Raw genomic sequence first — 24,379 nt, forward strand, 5'->3', positions numbered from 1 at the left:
TAATAGTTTAAAATTTCTATTTTGTCTATCCTAATTTGTAATGGTCATTGTAAAGAAGATAAAATAGTTATGTTGGAATAGAATTAGTATATGTAGGATGATTTTTTTATCAAGGGGTGGATTCTTTTTGGAATAATCTTATTGTATTGGAGTTGTAGGTATTTGAACTTACATGTGGACATTAATGAAACAATAATGATATTTATGATCTGTGTATTACAAATATTTTTCATTTGAATGCAATTAGACTTGGAGCCTCTATAATTATTGGCTAATATTCATTTTTTTATAGTAGGTTTGTGTGAATGAGTCCATTTCAAAACTATGTTTACAATTGAATCATATTAGAAAGAATGAATCCTTTATTTATTCTAGTGATCTAAATTTCATTCATGTGTATCCATACTTGAACTCCTCCTTAATTCTCTACATTTACTCCTTTAAATTTAAGATGTTGTGCAGGATCATGGTCAACCAAACTATGGCCTCAAGTGGTAGTGAAAAACTAGCAAATCAATGTTATGTCAACTTGATGCATAATTGCAAAGTGGTTATGGACTTTATATCAAAAATTTGTAAGAAAATAAGCTGTAGGAAATTGAATCTAGTTTCTAAACTACTAGGCCTTATCTAAAGAAAAAATATTTGATTGGTCAAAAGTTTGGATTTTAATGTAGTACTACAAAAATTTCAAGGTGAAAATAAAAAGTAGGTTTATGTTTGACCACCTTAATCAAAATCAAATGATAATATTTTTTAATATAATTATAGGTATAAAAAGTAGACTCATGCCCGAATGTGATGCACATTTTTGGAAATTTTATTCCAAAAATATAATTAATTATGATTTTTCTACTATACTATTTTTAGAATTAAAAAAATCTCATGTCTAACCACATTAACTAGTTCAAAAAAATTCAAAATTAAAATTATTTTTTCTTATACTAGTCAAAGCATAGAATGTGATGCATCTTTTGGATTTCACAAATCCTATACGATTTGAAAGTTATAGCTATTTTTCAATCAGTATATCAATCAACACTTTGTAGCTAACTCCATTAGAAAATAAGTAATAATTACTTATTTACCTCATAATTTGACAAATATTATATTAGTGGAAAGCTGAGAACGTTTTCAAAAAACCCATTTCATTTCATCAAATTTGGATTAAAAAAAGTTGTCAACTACATCATCGAAGTCAAAAAAACACAACATACCAAAAACACATTTTTGGGATGTTTTTTGCATTGACCATGGAGGGTTGGCATCCAAAGCAAAACCAAGCCTAATAAAGTACCCATTCCCAAATCAGGTATCTATTCCCAAATCTTATACCTGTTCTATAATCAGATACCCACTTTTTTTGTTTTTTGTTTTAAAATTAATTTATTTTTTTTAAATTCAAATTTGTTATAATAGTATGACCCCATTTAAGGATACTTAATATATTTTTTTAATGCTTTAGGACCCTTAACCATATGTATAATGGTTCCAAAGGATCAAAAGGGGTCATAGGATACCCTTTGACACTATTTAACCCATTTAATCACAATATCTATGCTTATGGTTCCTAGGACCCCTAACCACATAAATGACATGATCGAATGACTCAAAATGGCCTTAGAATATCCTATGAATTTTTTTTAAACCATTCAATGACATTAAGTGTGCTTAGCAGTCATAAGATACTCTATTACCCATTTTGACTCGTTCATACACATAATATATATTCCTAGGACCCCTAGGAAAGTATTTTTTTATTTAATGAGTAACTAGGGGTCATAGGGAACTTTATGATCTCATTTGACCCATTCAAACACCTAATGTATTTCCCTAGAGGACCCCTAGGAACATATGTGGTCCTAGAACCCCTTTGGATCCATATAAATGATTATAATATGTCCCTAAGAGTCTTAAGACACTTAGAGACATGTTGTCATGAAATGTGTTGAAAGGGATCATAGGTTATCCTATGACCCCTTTCAACCCATATAAATGATATAATATGTCCCTAGGGGTCTTAGGACCCCTAGAGTCATACGTTATAATAAAATATGTCGAAAGGGGTCATAGGTTATCTTGTGACCCCTTTTGACCCATATAAACAATTATAATATGTCCCTAGGGGTCCTAGGACCTCTAGAGACATGTTGTAATGAAATGTGTCAACACATATAAATGATTATAATATGTCCCTAGGACTCTTGGGACCCTTAGACACATATGTTGTAATGAAATGCGTTGAAAGGGTTCATAGGTTATCCTATGATCCCTTTCAACCCATATAAATGATTATAATATGTCCAAAGGGCTCCTGGGACCCCTAGCAACATATGTTATAATGGAATGTATTGAAAGGGGTCATAGGTTATTCTATGGCCCTTTTCAACCCATATAAATGACTATAATATGTCCCTAGGGGTCTTAGGATCCCTAGAGACATATGTTGCCATGCAATGTGTCAAAGAGGGTCATAGGTTATCCAATGACCCCTTTTGACCCATATAAATGATTATAATTTGTTCCTAGGGTCTTGGGACCCCTGGACACATGTTTTCATGAAATGTGTCAAAAGGGGTCATAGGTTATGACCCCTTTTTACCCATGTAAATGATTATAATATGTCCCTAGGGCTCCTAGGAACTCTAAAGACACATGTTGTAATGAATTTTGTCAAAAGGGGGTCACAAGTTTTCCTATGACCCCTTTCAACCCATATAAATGATTATGATATGTTCCTAAGAGTCCCATGATCCCTAGGGACATATGTTGTAATGAAACATGTTGAAAGGGGTCATAAGATTATCATATGACTCCTTTCGACCCATACAAATGATTATAATATGTTCCTAGGGTTCTTAGGACCCCTAGAGACATATGTTTTACTAAAATGTGTTAAAATAGTTCATAAGTTATCTTATGACCCCTTTCGACCCATATAAACAATTATAATGTGTCCTTAGGGGTCCTAGGATCCCTAGATATGTATGTTGCAATGAAATGTGTTGAAAGGGGTCATATCTCATCCTATGACCCCTTTCGACCCATATAAATGATTAAAATATGTCCCTAGGGGTCCTTTGACCCCTAGAGACATATTTTGTAATAAAATGTGTCAAAAGGAATTATAGGATTTGATATGACCCCTTTCAACCCATATAAATGATTATAATATGTCCAGAGAGGTCTTGGGATAGCTAGACACATATGTTATAATGAAATATTTTGAAAAGGGTCACTGGTTATCCTATGATCCCTTTCAACCCATATAAATGATTATAATATGTGCTTTGGGGTCTTGAGACCCCTAGAGACATGTTGTAATGAAATGTGTGAAAAAGGGTCATAAGTTATTCTATGACTCCTTTCGACCCATACAAATGATTATAATATGTCCTTAGGGTACCTAGGACCCATAGAGACATATGTTGTAATGAAATGTGTAGAAATGGGTCATAGGTTATCCTATGACCCCTTTTGACCCATATAAATGATTCTAAAATGTCCCTAGGGTCCTAGGACCCCTAGAGACATATGTTGTCATGAAATGTGTTGAAAGGGGTCATTGGTTATCTTATGATCCCTTTCGACCCATATAAATGATTATAATTTGTCCCTAGGGGTCATAGGTCCCCTACAAACATATGTTGTCATGAAATGTGTCAAAAGGGAGAATAGGCTATACTATGACCCCTTTCAAACCTTAGATATGGTTATAGTATATCCTTAGGGGACCTATTTCCCCTAGAGACATGTTGTAATGAAATATGTCGAAATGGGTCATTGGTTATCATATGACCCCTTTCAACCCAAATAAATGATTATAATATGTCCCTAGGGGTCCTACTGTTGGAAATAGAGATGGAGTAACTGAGAGGGGAGGGGTGAATTAGTTACTCCAAAAATAAATCCATAAATCCTTAGATGTCTTAAAATATAGCTGCTGACAATCTCACAAATAAATCTGAAACTTGATAGATGTTCTGATAACTTATTTAGCATTTAAAGTGATAACATGCATGCATAAAGAAATAACATGAACACAAGAGACACCAGATTTAACGTGGAAACCCAATTTGGGAAAAACCACCAAGTAACTAGTTACCAATTTTCACTCTTCTGAAGTGAGCCCTGTTAGGAGCCAACCCTGTTAAAGGTTACAAAACACACTGTTAGGTGTGACCCTATTAGAGGGTTTGATCACCTTGTTAGAAGTGGCCTTGTCAGAGGTCTTTAAAACAATTCAACTGAATTGTCACCTTGTTAGAGGATTTACAAAATGGCTGTCAAACCAACTCTGTTAAGAGATTTTGAATCACTGTTATAATGATTAGAAAGCAACAATGAAGTGATCTAAAATATATGCAACTTATCTTTGTTGAATACAGATCTATGTTCTGCTTCACTAGATCCTCACTGGTCGAATGCAACTTTGCAGCTTCATAGGGATATCTAATTCTTCCTCAACATTTGCTCATATATTTTCTTATTCATACATTCGCACTTTTATGCATCCACAAACTTCTACATTTTTGAATTCGCAACTTGACCTTTCATATATACCTTACAGATTGTCAAGTCAGCTCAATCAACTGAAAAACATAAATCAGTCGGCTGCATAAAACAATTAAACTTAATTCTTTAGAACAATAAAATTCTTCACTGCCCGATCCAGCTCGGTGACCACTGCTTAGAATGTTTTCCCTAGTGTTAACCAAATGGAGCTTGGTAAACACTGCAAACCTTGCAACTTCCTTTAGAGACCGAGTTAACTCAGTAAATATTGACCTTCCTTTGTTTATCGAGTGAGCTCGGTAAAAGCTAATTTTTCTTCGCTTACCGAGTGAGCTCAGTAAAAGCTAACTTTCTTTTGCTTACTGAGTGAGCTCGGTAAAAGCTAACTTTCTTTTGCTTATCGAGTGAGCTCGGTAAAAGCTAACATTCTTTTGCTTACCGAGTGAGCTCGGTAAAAGCTAACTTTCTGTGTAATGTTCAGGAATGCTCGGTAGTCACTAGAAAATGCTTTGCTAACCATCTGAGCTCGGTAGACTATGTCTGATGGCTGATATTACATTTGTGTAACATCAAAGACAATACACAATTAACAATTGTATCCAACAATCTCCCTCTTTGGCATTGATGGCAACACAACATGTCATAGCAGAAATGAAATTTGAAAACAAGTCTTTCACTTATATGGCAACACAACGTGTCAATATAACAATTCTCCCTCTTACAATAATCTCCTTCTGTGAAGAAATTGCATAGAAAATTCTTTTGAACAAATTTTAGAGAGATGTGATAGTAATAAACTCTCCCTCTTTGACAACACATGCCAAAGACAACTCAAACTTGAATGAATTTCAGTATACCTTTCATACTGATTCATATGCAATGTTACCTGATTATCCTACATCAACTGATAGATCTTCAATCTGGTATGAGTTGATACATCACTAAAACTTTATTTTAGTGAACTTCAGATAGGGGAGTGACCCCTAACTTACCTCTTAGATACAAGAATGCATCCTTAGGTAATGGTTTTATGAATATGTTAGCAATTTGGTCCTTTGTATGAATATATTCCAATCTAATCTCCTTATATTGCACCAATTCTCTGACAAAATGATATTTTATTGCAATATGCTTGGTTTTGGAATGCATCACTGGATTCTTAGATATGTTGATTGCACTTGTATTATCACAGAACATAACAACTAATTCTTTGATTTCCATCTTCATGCCTTCCAACAACTGTTTAAACCAAACAATGTTAGAATAGTTTACTATTGCAGCAACATATTCTGCCTCTGCTATTGATTGAGATGTACAATTCTGCTTTTTTCTTATCCAAGAAACCAACCTTTTTCCAAGAAAGAATGCACCTCCACTTGTACTTTTTTTGTCATCAAGGTTTCCTACCCAATCAGCATCAGTAAATACTTTCAAATCTAAATTTCTTCCAAACTTATACCATAAACCATACTCTTCAGTTCCTTTCAAATATCTCATTATTCTTTTGATTGCCATCAAGTGGTTTTCTCTTGATTTTGCTGAAAATCTTGCTACAATACCAACTGCAAGGGCAATATCTGGTCTAGTATGAACTACATACTGCAACTTTCCAATCATAGATCTATACAATGTTTGATCTACTTCTTTTGATTCATCTTCCCTGGTAAGTTTTAATCCAGTACACATAGGAGTCCCAACTGGTTTACAATCTTCCATTCCAAATTTTTTTAATATCTCCTTGATGTACTTTGATTAATATACCATTTTTATTCTGTTAAATTTGAAGACCAACAAAAAATTTGATCTCACCAAACATAGACATTTCAAATTCCTTGTTCATTTGTTTTGAGAATTCTTTGCATAGATCATCATTCTCTATGAAAACAGTATCATCTATAAATATTTCTACCAAGACAATCTTATTATCTGGTCCTTCTTTAATATACAAGCTATTGTTATCATTAGTTCTTTGAAAACCAATTTGAATAAGATATTTATGCAATCTTTCATACCATGCTCTAGGGGCTTGTTTCAGACTGTACAATGCCTTGTGTAATTTGCCGACCATGTTTTTCTTATTTGGATTAACAAAACCTTCAGGTTGTTCAATGTAAACCTCTTCATCCAGTATACCATTGAGGAATTATAATTTGACATCCATCTGATAAACTTTGAATCCCTTGTGATCAGCTTATGCTAGTAAGGTTCTGACTCCTTCCAATCTTGCAACAGGAGCAAAAGTTTCTCCATAGTCTATTCCTTCTTCTTGAGCATATCCTTTGCATACTAGTCTAGCTTTGTTTCTTGATACCTTACCATCTTCATCCAACTTGTTTCTAAATACCCACTTAGTTCCAATCACATTTTTGTCTTTAGGTCTGGGTACAAGAGTCCATGTCTTGTTTTTCTCTATTTGCTTTATTTCTTCATTCATAGCTTCAATCCAGCTATCATTTTCCAATGCATCTTTGATATTCCTAGGTTCAAAATTAGCAAGTAAACAAGTACCTTTCAGCTTATTTCTTTTCATGGTTCCTTCAGATTTATCTCGAATGATCTGATCTGCTGAATGATGTCTCCTGACATACTTAGCTAATACATGTTCCTTGCCTTTTGAATGGATTTCATTATCATCTTTTGCATTTCAACTTCAGGCTTTTTCTGTTCTGGCTCGGTAGATATTTTCTCGGTAGATGTTTGCTCGGTAGATACTAAATTTAACTCGGTTTGCTGTGGCTTAGTTTGAGCTTCCTATAACTCGATTACTGATGACTCGGGAGTAGAAGTTTCTTGATTCTCTGATGTAATTGGTATTGTATCAGGTTCACTGAAGACAAACCTTTTATAATCTTCTGGTTCCCTTTTACTTTCTTCTTTATTCCTTTCTGCAAACTCATCAACTTTCACATGTGCACTTTCTATGACTTTGTGAGTAGACAAGTTCAAACATCTATATGCCTTACTTGTTTATGAGTATCCAAAGAATATACCTTCATCACCTTTTATATTAAATGTGCCTTTTCTAGATTCTTTCGAAATGTAACATTTACTTCCAAATATTTTAAGATAACTTACATTAGGTTTATAGCCATACCATAACTCATAGGGGATTTTGAATGAGTCTTTCTTTAGCTGTACTCAATTCAAGGTATAGACTACAGTGCTGATTGCTTCCTTCCAGTATTTGATAGCAATATTCTTTTCAATCATTAATGTTCTTGCACAATCCATGATGGATCTGTTTCTTCTTTCAACTATTCCATTTTGCTGGGGTGTTCCACGGGCTGATACCTATCTTTTGATTCCTCTTTCAATGCAAAAGTTATTGAATTCATGTGAAATGAATTCTCCACCTCTGTTTGACCTTAAGCATTTTAATCTTTTCCCTGTTTCCTTTTCTACTCTGGCCAAATACCATTTGAGCTTTCCAAATGCTTTTGATTTATTTCTTAGATACATGACTGTCATCATTCTTGAGTAGTCATCAACAAAAAGAATGAAGAAATTTTCTCCAGTATAGCTTTCAATTTCAATGGGTCCACATAAATCAGTATGCACAATTTCTAATATGTCTTCAGACTGATAGTTTTTACTTTTAAAACTAGTCTTTCCCATCTTTCCAATTTGACAATTTTTGCATAGACCGACCTCAGGTTTCTTTATGTTGGGAATGCCTTTTACTTTTCTAAATTTTCTTATCTTTACCAGATTATCAAAGTTTACATGACACAACCTTTTATGCCATAACCAACTTTCTTCAACTTGAGCAATGAAACATGAACATTCACCTAGTTCAAGATAGAACAAGTTACCTTTAGTTTGAGTACCTGATCCAATCAGCTTTCCTTTCCCATCCAGCAGTCTTGTTTTACTATGCATGAATTCTACTTTGATTCCATTATTGAGTAGCTATGCCACACTTAACAGATTATGCTTTAGTCCTTCTACCCAATAGGCATTATCACATATAAGTTTTTTGGTTAGAGGGATTCTTCCTCTTCCTTTTATACAACAAGGTTCATTGTTACCAAATCTTATATTGCCACCATCATAGTCTTAAAAGTATTCAAACTTAGTTTTGTCACCAGTCATGTGATGAGAACAACCACTATCTATGATCCATGTATCATTTTTGCTCATATGAGAAATGAGTTTCATTTCTTCATCATTATCAGATTCATCTTTCAAAGCAATATAGACAATCTCATCTTCTTCTTTATCATTAGAATCATTAGAATCTTTAGCCATAAAACATGTTTTCTTACCTTTGTCCTTGAATGATTTGAAGTCTTTCTTGCCATTCCATTTTTTATCTTTCTTTTCATCTTTATTCTACTTGTTTGGACATCTAGCAGCAATATGACCAACTTCTTCACATGAAAAATAGATTAGGGGTACTTTACCTTTGTATTTTCCTTTGCCTCTAGAATATTTCCTCGCTAGAAGGGCTTCAATTACTTCAAGATCACTGTCTGAACTTTGGTTTGATTCATCTTCACTTTTTGACTGAGATTTCTTTTTGCCTTTCTCCTTGAGTGAAATTTTGGCTTCAAATGCTGATTCAATGTTCTTGAAATTTGGAATATAGTTATCAAAGTTGTCCAGTTCAAATGCAGTCAATCTTCCAACTATAACCTCTAGATTTATCTTATGATTTGCTTCATATCTTCTTTCCTAAATTACAAAAACTCTGATTGCATAAATGGGAAGTAGAGTTCTGAGAACTTTACTTATAACTGTCTCTTCACTGATATCTCCTCCAGAAGCTTTGATTGCACTGACACATGCTTTAACTCTTTCAACATATTTTGCAATGTTTCATCCTCTCTCATCCTCATTTGATCAAATTGTCCTCTCAGACTTTTTGATTTGGCTCTTCTAACATTATCATCTCCTCCATAGATCTCTTTTAGCTTTTCCCACATTTCAAAGGTAGATTTGCAGTCCTTGATATCATCAAATTTTTCATAACTCAGAGCAGATGCTATATCTATCATCATAATGTTGTGAGTCTTCTTTTCAGCAATATCATTGACAGATAGTGTACCAGTTGGTTCTGCACATTTTTCATCAAGGTACTTCAGTCCTGTATCACCAATGGATGCTAGGTGAAGTCTCATCAGTCCTTGCCATGCTGAGAAGTTATTTCTATTAAGTCTTGGGATTTCTCTTTTGTAAGACATTCTGATCTTTGGCTTAGATCCTTGAAATCTTATCTTGCAAGAACCAAAAGCTCTGATACCAATTGTTGGAAATAGAGATGGAGTAATTGAGAGGGGAGGGGTGAATTAGTTACTCCAAAAATAAATCCACAGATCCTTAGATGTCTTAAAATATAGCTGCTGACAATCTCACAAATAAATCTGAAACTTGATAGATGTTCTGATAACTTATTTAGCATTTAAAGTGATAACATGCATGCATAAAGAAATAACATGAACACAAGAGACACCAGATTTAACGTGGAAACCCAATTTGGGAAAAACCACCAAGTAACTAGTTACCAATGTTCACTCTTCTGAAGTGAGCCCTATTAGGAGCCAACCCTGTTAAAGGTTACAAAACACGCTGTTAGGTGTGACCCTGTTAGAGGGTTTGATCACCTTGTTAGAAGTGGCCTTGTCAGAGGTCTTTAAAACAATTCAACTGAATTGTCACCTTGTTAGAGGATTTACAAAATGGCTGTCAAACCAACTCTGTTAAGAGATTTTGAATCACTGTTACAATGATTAGAAAGCAACAATGAAGTGATATGAAATATATGCAACTTATCTTTTCTGAATACAGATCTCTGTTCTACTTCACTAGATCCTCATTGATCGAATGCAACTTTGTAGCTTCGTAGGGATATCTAATTATTTCTCAATGTTCGCTCATTTATTTGCTTATTCATACATTCACACTTTTATGCATCCACACACTTCTACATTTTTGAATTCACCACTTGACCTTTCATATATACCTTACAGATTGTCAAGTCAGCTCAATCAACTGAAAAACATAAATCAGTCGGCTACATAAAAAAATTAAACTTAATTCTTTAGAACAATAAAATTCTTCACTGCCCAACCCAGCTCGGTGACCACTGCTTAGAATGTTTTCCCTAGTGTTAACCAAATGGAGCTTGGTAAACATTGCAAACCTTGCAACTTCCTTCGGAGACTGAGTTAACTCGGTAAATACTGACCTTCCTTTGTTTATCGAGTGAGCTCAGTAAAAGCTAATTTTTCTTCACTTACTGAGTGAGCTCGGTAAAAGCTAACTTTCCTTTGCTTACCGAGTGAGCTCGGTAAAAGCTAACTTTATTTTGCTTATCGAGTGAGCTCGATAAAAGCTAACTTTCTATGCAATGTTTAGGAATGCTCGGTAGTCACTACAAAATGCTTTGCTAACCATCTGAGCTCGGTAGACTCTGTCTAATGGCTGATATGACATTTGTGTAAAATCCAAGACAATACACAATTAACAATTGTATCCAACACCTAGGACCCCTAGAGACATATGTTGTAATGAAATATGTTGAAATGGGTCATAGGTATTACTGTGACCTCTTTTGGCCCATACAAATGATTATAATATGGTCCTACGAGTCTTAGGAACCCTAGGGACATATGTTGTAATGAAACATGTCAAAAGGGATCATAAGGTTATCTTATTACTCTTTTCAACCTATATAAATGATTATAATATGTCCCTAGGTAACTTAGGAATCTTAGAGACATATGTTGTAATGAAATGTATTGAAATGGGTCATAAGTTATCCTATCACCCTTTTCAACCCATATAGACAATTATAATATGTTCCTAGGGGTCTTAGGACCCCTAGAGACTTATTTTGTATTAAAATGTGTTGAAAGGGGTCGTAGTTCATCTTATGGCTCCTTTCGACCAATATAAATGATTATAATATGTCCCTAGGGGTCCTAGGACCCCTAGAGACATATGTTGTAATGAAATGTGTTGAAAGGGATCATAGGTTATCCTATGACCCCTTTCAACCCATATAAACAATTATAGTATGTCCCTAGGGGTCTTTGGACCCCCAGAGACATATGTGGTAATGGAATGTGTCGAAAGGCATAATAGGTTATCCTATGACCCCTTTTGACCCATATAAATAAATATAATATGTCCTTAGTGGTCCTATGACCTCTAGTGACATATGTTGTAATGAAATATGTCGAAAGGGGTCATAGATTATCCTATGACCCCTTTTGACCCATACAAATGATTAATATATGTCCCTAGGGGTCCTAGGACCCCTAAAGACATATGTTGTAATGAAATGTGTCGAAATGGGTCATATGTTATCCTATGACCACTTTCAACCCACATAAATGATTATAGCATGTCCTTACAGTTCCTAGGACCCCTAGTGACATATGTTTTAATAAAATATGTTGAAAGGGGTCATAGGTTATGCTATGACCTCTTTCAACCCATATAAAAAATTATAGTATATCTCAAACCCTAGAGACATATGTTGTAATGAAATATGTCAAAAAGGGTCATAGGTTATCCTATGACCACTTTCAACCCATATAAACAATTATAATATGTCTCTAGGGATCCTAGGACTCCAAAGACATATGTTGTAATGAAATGTGTTGAAAGGGGTCATAAGTTATAATATTACCCCTTCTGACCCATATAGACGATTATAATATGTCCCTAGGGGTCCTTGACCCCTAGAGACATATGTTATAATGAATTTTTTTGAAAGGGGTCATAGGTTATCCTATGACCCCATTTGACCCATATAAATTATTATAATAAGTCCTTAGGGGTCCTAGGACCCCTAGAGATATATGTTGTCAAGACATGTGTCGAAAGGGGTCATAGGTTATCCTAGGTTATCCTATGACCTCTTTCGACCCATATAAATGATTATAATATTTTCTTAGTGTCTTTGGACTCCTAGAGACATATGTTATCATGAAATGTGTTGAAAGGGGTGATAGGTTATCCTATGACCTTTTTTGACCCATATAAATGATTATAATATGTCCTTGGGGGTCTTGGGAGCCCTAGAGACATGTTGTAATGAAATGTGTTGAAAGGGGTCATAGGTTTTCCTATAACCCCTTTTGACTCATATAAATGATTATAATATGTCCTGAGGGGTCCTAGGACCCCTAGCAACATATGTTGTAATAAAATGTCTTGAAACGGGCCATATGTTATCCCATGACCACTTTTGACCCATATAAATGATTATAATATGTTTCTAAAAGTCCTACGATCCCTAGGGACATATATTGTCATGAAACATGTCAAAAGGGGTCATAAGGTTATCCTATGACTCCTTTCAACATATATAAATAATTATAATATGTCCCTAGGGTTCCTAGGACACCTAAAGACATATATTGTAATGAAATGTGTCAAAAGGGGTCATAGGTTATCTTATGACCCTTTTTGATTCATATAAACAATTATAATATGTCCCTAGGGGTCCTAGGACCCCTAGAGACATATGTTGTAATAAAATGTGTCCAAAGGAGTCATAGGTTATCCTACGACCCCTTTCAACCCATATAAATGATTATAATATGTCCCTAGGGGTCTTGGGTCCCCTAGAGACATATGTTCTAATGAAATGTGTTGAAGGGGTCATAAGTTATCCTATGACCCCTTTCAACCAATATATGTCCATAGGGGTCTTGGGACCCCTAGAGATATATGTTGTAATGAAATGTGTGGAAAGGGGTCATAGGTTATCCTATGACCCCTTTTGACCTATATAAACAATTCTAATAAGTCTCTAGGAGTCTTGGGACCCCTAGAGACATATGTTGTCATGAAATATGTAAAAAAGGATCATAGGTTATCCTATGACCCCTTTTGACCCATATAAATGATTATTATATATCCCTAGGGGTCCTAGGACCCCTAGAGACATGTTTTAATGAAATATGTTGAAAGGGCCCTTTTGACTCATATAAATGATTATAATAAGTCCCTAGGGGTCCTAAGACTCCTAGAGACATCTGTTGTAATGAAATGTGTCGACAGGGGACATAGGTTATCCTATGACCCCTTTCAACCCACTTAAACAATTATAATATGTCCCTAAGGGTCCTAAGAATCGTAGAGACATATGCTATAATAAAATGTGTCAAAAGGGGTCACAAGTTATCCTAAGACCCCTATCAACTCATATAAACGATTATAATATGTCCCTAGGGGTCCTAGGACCCTTAGAGACATATGTTGTCATTAAATGTGTTGAAAGGGGTCACAGTTTATCACATTACCCCTTTCAACCCATATAAATGATTATAATATGTACCTAGGGGTCCTACGACCCTTAGAGACACTTGTTGTCATGAAATGTGTCGAAAGGGGTCATAGGTTATACTATGACCCCTTTCAAACCATAGAAATGATTATAATATGTACTTAGGGGTCCTATGACCCCTGGAGACATATGTTGTAATGAAAATGTTGAAAGGGGTCATAGTTTATCCTATGACCCCTTTCAACTCATATAAATGACTATATTATTTCCCTACAGGTCTTAAGACCCCTAGAGACATATGTTGTAAAGAAATGTGTCAAAACTTATGACCCCTTTTGACCCAAATAAATGATTATAATATGTCCCTATGGGTTCTAGGAACCATAAAGAGATATGTTGTAATGAAACATGTCAAAAGGGATCACAAGTTATCCTATGACCCCTTTCGACCTATATAAATGATTATAATATGTCCCTATGGGTCCTGGGGCCCCTTGAGACGCATCTTGCAATAAAATGTGTCAAAAAGGGTCATAGGTTATACTATGACCCCTTTCTACCTGTATAAAGGATTATACTATGTCCTTAGGGATTCTAGGACCTCGCAAGACATATATTGTCATGAAATATGTCAAAATGGGTCATAAGGTACTCTATGACCCCTATCAACTCATTCAAATACATGATATATTTTTCTAGTGGTCCTAGGACCCTTAGGAACATATGTTATCATTTAATGAGTCAAAATAGGTCATGGGTTACCCTATGATCCCTTTCAACCCATTTAAACACATGATTTATGTCCCTAGGGGTCCTAGGACCCCTAAGAACATATATTGTCATATAATGTATTGAAAGGTGTCATGGGGAATCCTATGTCCCCTTTTGACCCATATAAATGATTATAATATGTCTTTAGGGGTCCTAGGACCTCTAGCAACATATGTTGTAATGAAATATGTCGAAAGAGGTTATAGGTTATCTTATGACCCCTTTTGACCCATATAAACCATTATAATATGTCCCTAGGGGTCCTAGGAACCCTACAGACATATGTTGTAATAAAATGTGTGGAAAGGGGTCACAGGTTATCCTATGACCCCTTTTGACTCATATAAATGATTATAATATGTCTCTAGGGGTCCTAGGACCCGTAGAGACATATTTTGTAATGAAATGTGTCGAAAGGGGTCATAGGTTATACTATGATCCCTGTGATGTCCCCACTCTAACATATAGTAAATAAGTACTATATATAAAGTAATATTAATAATAATATTTTATAAAGTATTACTATATTATAATATCATATATCATATTATAATAATAATAATCTAATATTACTATATTTAAAAATGTATTACAATATAATAATATATACTTGATATATTAAAATAATATTCTTTATGACATTACTATAACTAACCTTATTAATTAATATAAGTATATTATTATTAATATAATATAATATGTATAGTTGATATAACATAATTATTAATATAACATATCCTATGATATTAATTAATATAATTAAGGTTATTAATATAAATATATAATTAATATAATTAGCATTATTATTGTTTAATTAATATTACGAAAGGACATGACCCTTTCAATATATATATATATATATATATATATATATATATATATATATATATATATATATATATATATATATGGATTTATAACCTTGGTGAGGATATCAGATTGAAAAAAATAATGAAATCTATACAAATCAGAGAAAATATAATGCAAAGGATACAAATAAGAGATTAAGTCAGAAATAAACGATGGACCCCCAAATCGAGTTCATTACATGGTATCAAAGAAGAGATCCTTCCATCCTGCAAAATAAAGATAGAAAGACCAAATCAAACATCCTCTTTAATAATCACAATTGCAATTTCATCCAGCTCTACATTTCACATTGAAAGGAGTTCGTTGAATCAACCTAGTTCAGCAAATCAAAAACATGCAAAATTCACATGTTAGCGTCTTTAGGACAAAATCCATGAATAGTAGGAATCATTTTCTAATACAAACACAGTCTGAATAGAGACATTGATGAAATGACCATGATATATATATCCACTATCATGAGCAGATGTGCTGCAATAACTAAAATCTATAGCAAGACACACATGTATATATGAAAAGTAATAATCAAATTGACTACTCAACATCTAAATTGAGTCAATATTCATGAGCTGATATGAATACATGCATATCAGTGAACAAAAAGAATCAAGAACTTGACTTCAAATTTGAAGGAATAATGCACATGGGTAAACAATGATATATACAATGGAGGAAATAAGAGACCCATGAAGACAGAGGAAAAAGCCCACACAAGCAACATTCTAAAAGTATACACAGACCTATGGAATGAATTTTAGCAACCATTGTGCAAGTCTCAAGAAACTGGCAAGACTGTATACATTGAGACCAGAGTATGAGACAATAAGACTTATTGGTGTCGTTTACATTTCTAGATTTCCTCGCTTATAGAGAAGACGAATATCAATAGCAAATTAGATGTTTGACTACTGCCATGAGAAGGAAGACATAAATATGAAGACACCTCGACATGGATACATTAAAATTCAACAAAAAGAAAATAGAAACATATTTACAGACAACTATGAATTACAATGTAGGCAGCTGTGAGATGAGTTATAGTTGTTGCAACTCTCTCCACTCTAGCAATGATGAAAATCAAAATGTTGGTTTTCTTCTTTTACTATCATTACTTTCACTCTTGACTTGCATTGATATTCTCAGTAGGGTTATCATAGGACTCGAGAGAAAAAGTGTTTACATGAGGGTTCAATCAACGAAAAGGGCTAAGCAAAGTATTTTGAAGCTATAAGAAATATTCTCATTAACTCTTCTATCATGGCTTCCCAAAAATCAAGTAGTCTTATTCAAGTAGTGGAAAGAACATTTAGGGAAAGTTCAAATTATTAAAAAAATAAAAATTTGAAGGAGTATTAGGAGTTGATTCGATGCTTGACTCCAATGAATTCAATATACATCAATAATGATTTGTCCTAGGGATGCCATAAGAAATGTCTTCAGTTTTTGTGAATTGTTGTGAGGGAACTATCTATTATTGAATATATAGCCCTAGTAATGCCACATCGTTATTCTTAGAGATGAATAAGTTAGTCCTAAAATGTTCTGCATGTTCATCTCATGCAATGAGTAATGGCATTAGGAGGACCTGGACTTCGTATAAGGAAATCATCATCCGGTTCAAGTGGGCATTAATATGAAACCCTAGAGGGTCATACGTAGTAGAAAATGAAATGCTAAACAAACATTAAGTAGAAAAAGGTCAATGTAATAAGGATGCATGGGTAAAGAAGAAAATTAATAATTAGTTGGGAGTTGATTCTCCAATAAAGTAAAGGGGGACATTACACAAAGAATATTATACAAACATAATTATTTATAAATAGAGATATTCCTAGTGGCATCAATGATGGAAAAAGGTATGTAAGCTACATGATTAAAGAAGGTGAATATGTGGAAGAGAATACTGAAGCAGATGAGACAAACATTGAAGATCCTTTTTCCCTATTGTCTTCAGAAGAAGATGAGATATGATCAAGGGAACATCAATAACATTTAGTCAATGAATAGAGAGGGAAGCCAATGGAGCTTCAAGGAAGTTCAACCATAGTTTAAAATATGAAATTGTAAGTTCTTAATTGGTGTAATGATAAAGGTGTAAAATTGATTATTTGAGAAATGATTTAGGGATTTCAATTAGCTTTCCTATGGAGTATATAATCAAGGAAGGTCTATAAGATGCCTTATTATAGTGCTAGTTAAGAGAAAGACTATATAGAAACCCTACCATATATAACTTTCCTATGGAGTCTGCAATTAAGGGAGGTCTGTTAAGACACCTTGTTGTAGTACTAGTTAAGGGAAAGGCCATATTTAACTTTCCTATGGAGTCTGCAATTAAGAGAGGTCTGTTAAGACACCTTGTTGTAGTACTAGTTATGGGAAAGGCCATATTTAACTTTCCTATGGAGTCTGCAATTAAGGGAGGTCTGTTAAGATGCCTTATTGTAGTACTAGTTAAGGGAAAGGCCATATTTAACTTTCCTATAGAGTCTACAATTAAGGGAGGTTTGTTAAGACAACTTATTATAGTACTAGTTAAGGGAAAGACTATAAGGGCATCTATCCTTCCTATGGAGTCTACAATCAGGAAAGAGCTACTATGATACCCTATTGTAGTACTAGTTAAGGGGAAGATAGTAAGGGAACCCTACCACTTTCCTATGGAGTCTGCAATTAGGGGAAAACAACCTATTGTAGTACTAGTTAAGGGGAAGATAGAAAGGGAACCCTACCAACTTTCCTATGGAGTCTGCAATCAAGGGAGAGCAGTTAGGACACCCTATTGTAGTGCTAGTTAAGGGAAAGATAGTAATGGCTCCTTTTCACAAGAACCTTTCTAACCAAACAAGCAATCCATTAAGTAGACCACCTCATGTGAATGCCTAACACCTGCCACTGGGGCCAAGGGGGCCAAAGTTCTTCTCTTGGGCTTAGTATGGAACTGGCTTGGATTAACTTATTGTTATTCAAATTTCTTTGAAATTTATATATTTATATGCATGTACTGATGTATAGTCGTTGTGCATTGTTAATTTTAGGATCTAATCAAGGTTATGTATGATGTGTTTGCATCGTGTTTTCTCTGTATCTTCATTTGTCTACATCGTGTCTACTTCATGTTTTCATCAATCTACATCATGTATGCTTTGTGTTTTCATTCATGTATATTTCATAAATCTCTCTTGTCTTTTGAATGCAAATATGTTTCGTGTCTATGATAAAGCCTGTGTATGAAAGATTTTGCTTGAGGGCAAGAAAATTTGAGAGGGAAGGATTGTGATGTCCCCACTCTAGCATATAATAAATAAGTACTATATATAAAGTAATATTAATAATAATATTAAAATAATAATATTTTATAAAGTAATACTATATTATAATATCATATATCATATTATAATAATAATAATCTAATATAATAAATCATAATATTATGATTAAGATATATTTTAATATAAAAATACTATATTTAAAAATGTATTACAATATAATAATATATACTTGATATATTAAAATAATATTCTTTATGACATTACTATAACAAACCTTATTAATTAATATAAGTATATTATTATTAATATAATAAAATATGTATAGTTGATATAACATAATTATTAATATAACATATCCTATGATATTAATTAATATAATTAAGGTTATTAATATAAATATATAATTAATATAATTAACATTATTATTGTTTAATTAATATTACAAAAGGACATGACCCTTTCAATATATATATATGGATTTATAACCTTGGTAAGGATATCAGATTGAAAAAAATAATGAAATCTATACAAATCAGAGAAAATATAATGCAAAGGATACAAATAAGAGATTAAGTCGGAAACAAATGATGGATCCCCAAATCAGGTTCATTACAATCCCCTTCGAACCATAGAAATGATTATAATATGTCATCAGGTGTCTTATGACCCCTAGAGACATATGTTGTAATGAAATATGTTGAAAGGGGTTATTGGTTATCCTATGACCCCTTTTGACCCATATAAATGATTTAAATATGTCTTTAGGGGTCTTAGAACCCTTGGAGACATATGTTGTAATGAAATGTGCCAAGAGGGGTGATAGGATTTTGACCCATATAAATGATTATAATATGTCCCTAGGGGTCCTAGGACCCCTAGAGACATATGTTGTCATTTAATGGGTCAAAATACCCTTTCAACCCATTTAAACACATGATTTATGTACCTAGGGGTCCTAGGACCCCTAAGAACATACAATGTCATATAATGTATTGAAAGGGGTCATGGGGTACTCTATGACCCCTTTTGACTCATTTGAACACATGATATATTTTTCTAAGGGTTCTAGGATTCCTATCAACATATGTTATCATTTAATGGGTCAAAAGAGGTCATAGGGAACCCTATGAGCCCTTTCAGCCCATTCAAACACATGATATATGTTTTTAGGGGACCTAGGACCCCTAGAGACATACATGATGTGTTTTAATGGGTAAAAAGGGGTCATAGGGCATGCCATGACACATTTTAACCTATTACATGACAAAATATCTTCATAGGGTTTGTAGGACACCTAGGGACATACATGTTGTGTTCCAATGGGTCAAATTGGGTTAAATGATATCCTATAACCCCTTTCGACCCTTTACTTAACAAAATATCTTCTTGTGGATCCTAAGACCTCCAAGGACAAGCATGTTGTGTTGAAATAGGTTGAAAGGGGTCATAGGAAAATGTATGACCCATTTCAATCAAATACATGATAGCTTATGTGCCGAAGGATCCCAGGGCCCCTAGGGACATAAATGTTGTTTTCTAATGTATAAAAAGGGGCAATATGGTATCTTATGACCCCTAGGGACATACCTCTTATATTCTAATGGGTAGAAAGGGTTCATAGGCTATTCTATGACCCCTTTTAACACATTATATGAGAACATATGTTGCTAGGGGTCCTGAGACCCTTATCATGATGTGTGTTGTGCTCCAATGTGTCAAATTTTGACCCATTACATGATAACATATGTTCCTAGGTGTCTTAATACTCTAGGGCCATACATGTTGTGTTCCAATGGGTCAAAAGGGGTCATTAAATACCCTATGACCCCTTTTGGCCCATTACATGACAACATATGTTCCTAGGGGTCCTATGACCCCTAAGAACATATGTTGTCATGTACTGGCTTGAAAGGGTCATAGGATACTCTATGAACCCTTCCAACTCATTGGAACACAACATATATGTTTATAAGAGTCCTAGGACCCCTAGGAACATATGTTATCATGTATTAGGTTGAAAGGGGTCATAGGATACTCCATAACCCCTTTCTACCCATTGAAACATAAGATATATGTCCCCAGGCATCCTTTGACTCTTAGGAAGATATATTGTCATATAATGGGTCAAAATGGGTCATAGGGTATCCCATGACCCATTTGGACTTATTGAAACACATTAATGTCCCTAGGGGGACCCCTAGGAACATACATCATCATATGGTTCATTAAGTTAGGTTAGTAATATATATAATATACAATAATAATATATATGATATATAATTATATAATAATATATAATAAGATATATATATATAATAATTATATAATAAATTATTATTATTATTTAATACTATATAATAAATTTTAGTAACTATATATAATAATTGGTCCCCCCTTTGAGTTTGGTAAATAAAAATAAAAATTTATCTTAAAATTTGATCCCCACTCCCTTTACATTTGAATTTAGTGCCATAATTTGGGAACATAGATTGGGTACCCATTCTCAAATAGGATACACGTTCCCAAATTAGATACCCATTCTCAAATCAGATACCTAATCAAGTAAGGTATTACTTTTTTGGTTTGGTACTAGGGTGGGCGGGAAAAAAGTCAAAGTGCATTTTGAAATACTTTTAGACGTTTCAAAACTAAATGTTTTTCACATCGTCACTTTTTGACACACTATGATCCTACACATACCCTTAATCTCATGCATTTATTTTCATAATTATTAATAAATGTTAATTTATCCTTTTTCTTAATTCCAGGTTAAAAGAAAACCCTAGTTTTGATTTGTAGCATATCTTTTTAAGAGGGATTTGTAACTCCAAAATTCAAAGGAAAGTTTCTAACATAATGAAACCTTCTCCAACTATTAGTGTTGTTTTTTCTTATTTCTAGGCATCTTGATTGATTCTTACATTACTTTCTAAAGGGAAAATACATTCACTATTAAGATGAAATAAAGATTCTAGCTAAATTATGAAGTAAAAAAGATTAATTGTCATAAATGCATCTGTACATGCATAAAATATAGTCTCACAAAACTATAAGTATCCTTCTATGCAATTAATGAGTTACATATAACAACTTGGTAGATGCATCTATAGATGAAGTATTTATATATTGCATAGCATCTATCATGTCAACATAGTCATTAATTTCAAGTATTGACATCACTACCAATATATGCAAACAATGCTACCATACACTTTTAAGCCATCTTGCGAAAATAAAAAAACCTTGTAAGCATGCCACTGAAAGGTATTGGAGATGCAATCCATATCACAAAAATAACCTACACTAAGTAACATAAGTCTAGCCAAAGTATTGGTGTGTCATATTAGAGATAAATATGCATTGGTGATACTACTGACAGACCCAAATATTGAAATGAAGATATGATGCATTGGACTAACCAAACTAATGAGAAAAATAATGACAATATGTTAATAGTGATAATTGATAGATCCCATAGACAAGTGGTCTCTATATAATTTCTCGTGCACTAATACTTTGTAAATGTCCCCTTTGCCAGAGCTTGGGATCAATGCTAGCTATGCATCCTTCAAATAACTTAGATTCCTAAATAAATATAATACCTAGAGAATTATGTATGCTCATAGGTTCCCTAAATGTCTTTTGCCTATTATTTAATCCTATAAAATTCATGATAAAATTATAATTTTTGAGGGTTGAAAAGGTGGGAACCAATGATCATAGCAACCTATGATTCTACTATGCTCTCTTCTGTCAGCTTAATTTTCTCTTCATATTCCTTTCTTCTTGTCTTAATAGATTTCTATAGGTCATTCTTTTTGGAGTTCTTGTATTGCAAACCATGAATTGTTCACATTTTATTTCCAACCCTTGGATCAATGGAACCTTATATAGGAGATGGGCCTACAATAACAAAAAATGTATCCTTAAGTATGTCCTACTTCTTAATAGATCTATATCACATGTATCACCAATAGGTTGATTAGTTTCCTATTGAGATACCATGTCCTCCTATTGAATTTTATATTATTGTCAACTACACCTCCCAAGATCAACCCCACAGCTCCCAAGAATCACCTACATGAAAACACCTATCATAGAAAGAGAGAAGGAAAATATATGTAAGCTGGAATTGCCAAATCCATAGATGAGACATTCTTGATGAGAAATATGAGAAATTTCTATTATAAAAAGTGAATTAATAAATTACAAAGAGAGATCATCCTTATAAAGGAGATCAAAACCCTAATAGCTAAAAGCTAGGTTGCATGATAATAATTAATAAAAGAATTAATTATTATATTCCTAAATTTTAGCTTAAGAAAACTAGAGATAATAAGTGACTTAATAATTAAATCAATATGATTTAATTAATAAGAAAATATCTTTTTACTCTAACACCCACCCAACCCTCCCCCGCCCCCCCCCCCCCCCCCCCCTCCCCCCCGTCCCCCCCCCTTCCTCCCCCCCCCCCCCTTTGGTAAACTTAGGGAGTAGCTAAAAACCTAGAAACTAATGCTAAAAGAAAATTGGGTCCTGGCAACAAGGCCTGATGAGGTACCCAAGCACAACCAAATCTCTATAAAGAAGAGAAATAGAGAAAATCAAGTGGGAAAAACCCTACTCCAAAAAGAGATGGAAATAATGTTCCAGAAGATAGGAACAAAAGATGATCATGAGGAACACCACTGAAGCATGAAGCTACAAATGTTAGAGTAATAAAATATTTTCTTATTAATTAAATCATATTGATTTAATTGTTAAGTCACTTATTATCTCTATTTTTTTTAAAGCTAAACTTTAGGCATATCATAATTAATTCTTTTATTAATTATTATCATGCAACCTAGCTTTTACCTATTAGGGTTTTGATCTCCTTTATAAGGATGATCTCTCTTTGTAATTTATTGATTCACTTTTTGATATTAGTAATCTCTCTTTTTTCTCATCAAGAATGTCGCATCTATGAATCTGAGAATTCTAGCCTCCATAGCTTTTGCTTCTTCTTTTCTGTGACAAGTTTTTGCATGCAAGTGATTCTTGGGAGCTATGGGATTGATCTTTCATCAACTTCAACATGGTATCAGAGCTCCAGATCTTCATGCCACCTTTATGTTTATGAGAAGTTTGGCTTGGCTTTCAGATTTATGCTTTTCTTTCAAAGGGTTTCATTTTTTAAGAGATATTTTGTAAGGGTTTTGATCTCCTTTATAAGGATGATCTCTCTTTGTAATTTATTGATTCACTTTTTGATATTAGCAATCTCTCTTTTTTCTCATCAAGAATGTCGCATCTATGGATCTGAGAATTCCAGCCTCCATAGCTTTTGCTTCTTCTTTTCTGTGACAAGTTTTTGCATGCAAGTGATTCTTGGGAGCTATGGGATTGATCTTTCATCAACTTCAACATGGTATCAGAGCTCTAGATCTTCATGCCACTTTTATGTTTATGAGAAGTTTGGCTTGGCTTTCAGATTTGTGCTTTTCTTTCAAAGGGTTTCATTTTTTAAGAGATATTTTGTATTGAACTTGGGGGGGGGGGGGGTAACCATTTTTTGGTACACTTTGAGCTCAAATGGACATCGCCATTGAGCTTAGAGTGCCCAAAAACCCTTATTTTCATATAAAATATGTTCAATTTGGACATAGTCAGAATTTTAGACTACAAAATATTGCTCCCTGATTGGGCACATTTTCTTGAGGTGGTGATT

The sequence above is a fragment of the Cupressus sempervirens genome, chromosome 6 (assembly GCF_028749045.1).
Source record: "Cupressus sempervirens isolate cs-2001-9-10 chromosome 6, ASM2874904v1, whole genome shotgun sequence".
Lineage (NCBI taxonomy): Eukaryota > Viridiplantae > Streptophyta > Pinopsida > Cupressales > Cupressaceae > Cupressus > Cupressus sempervirens.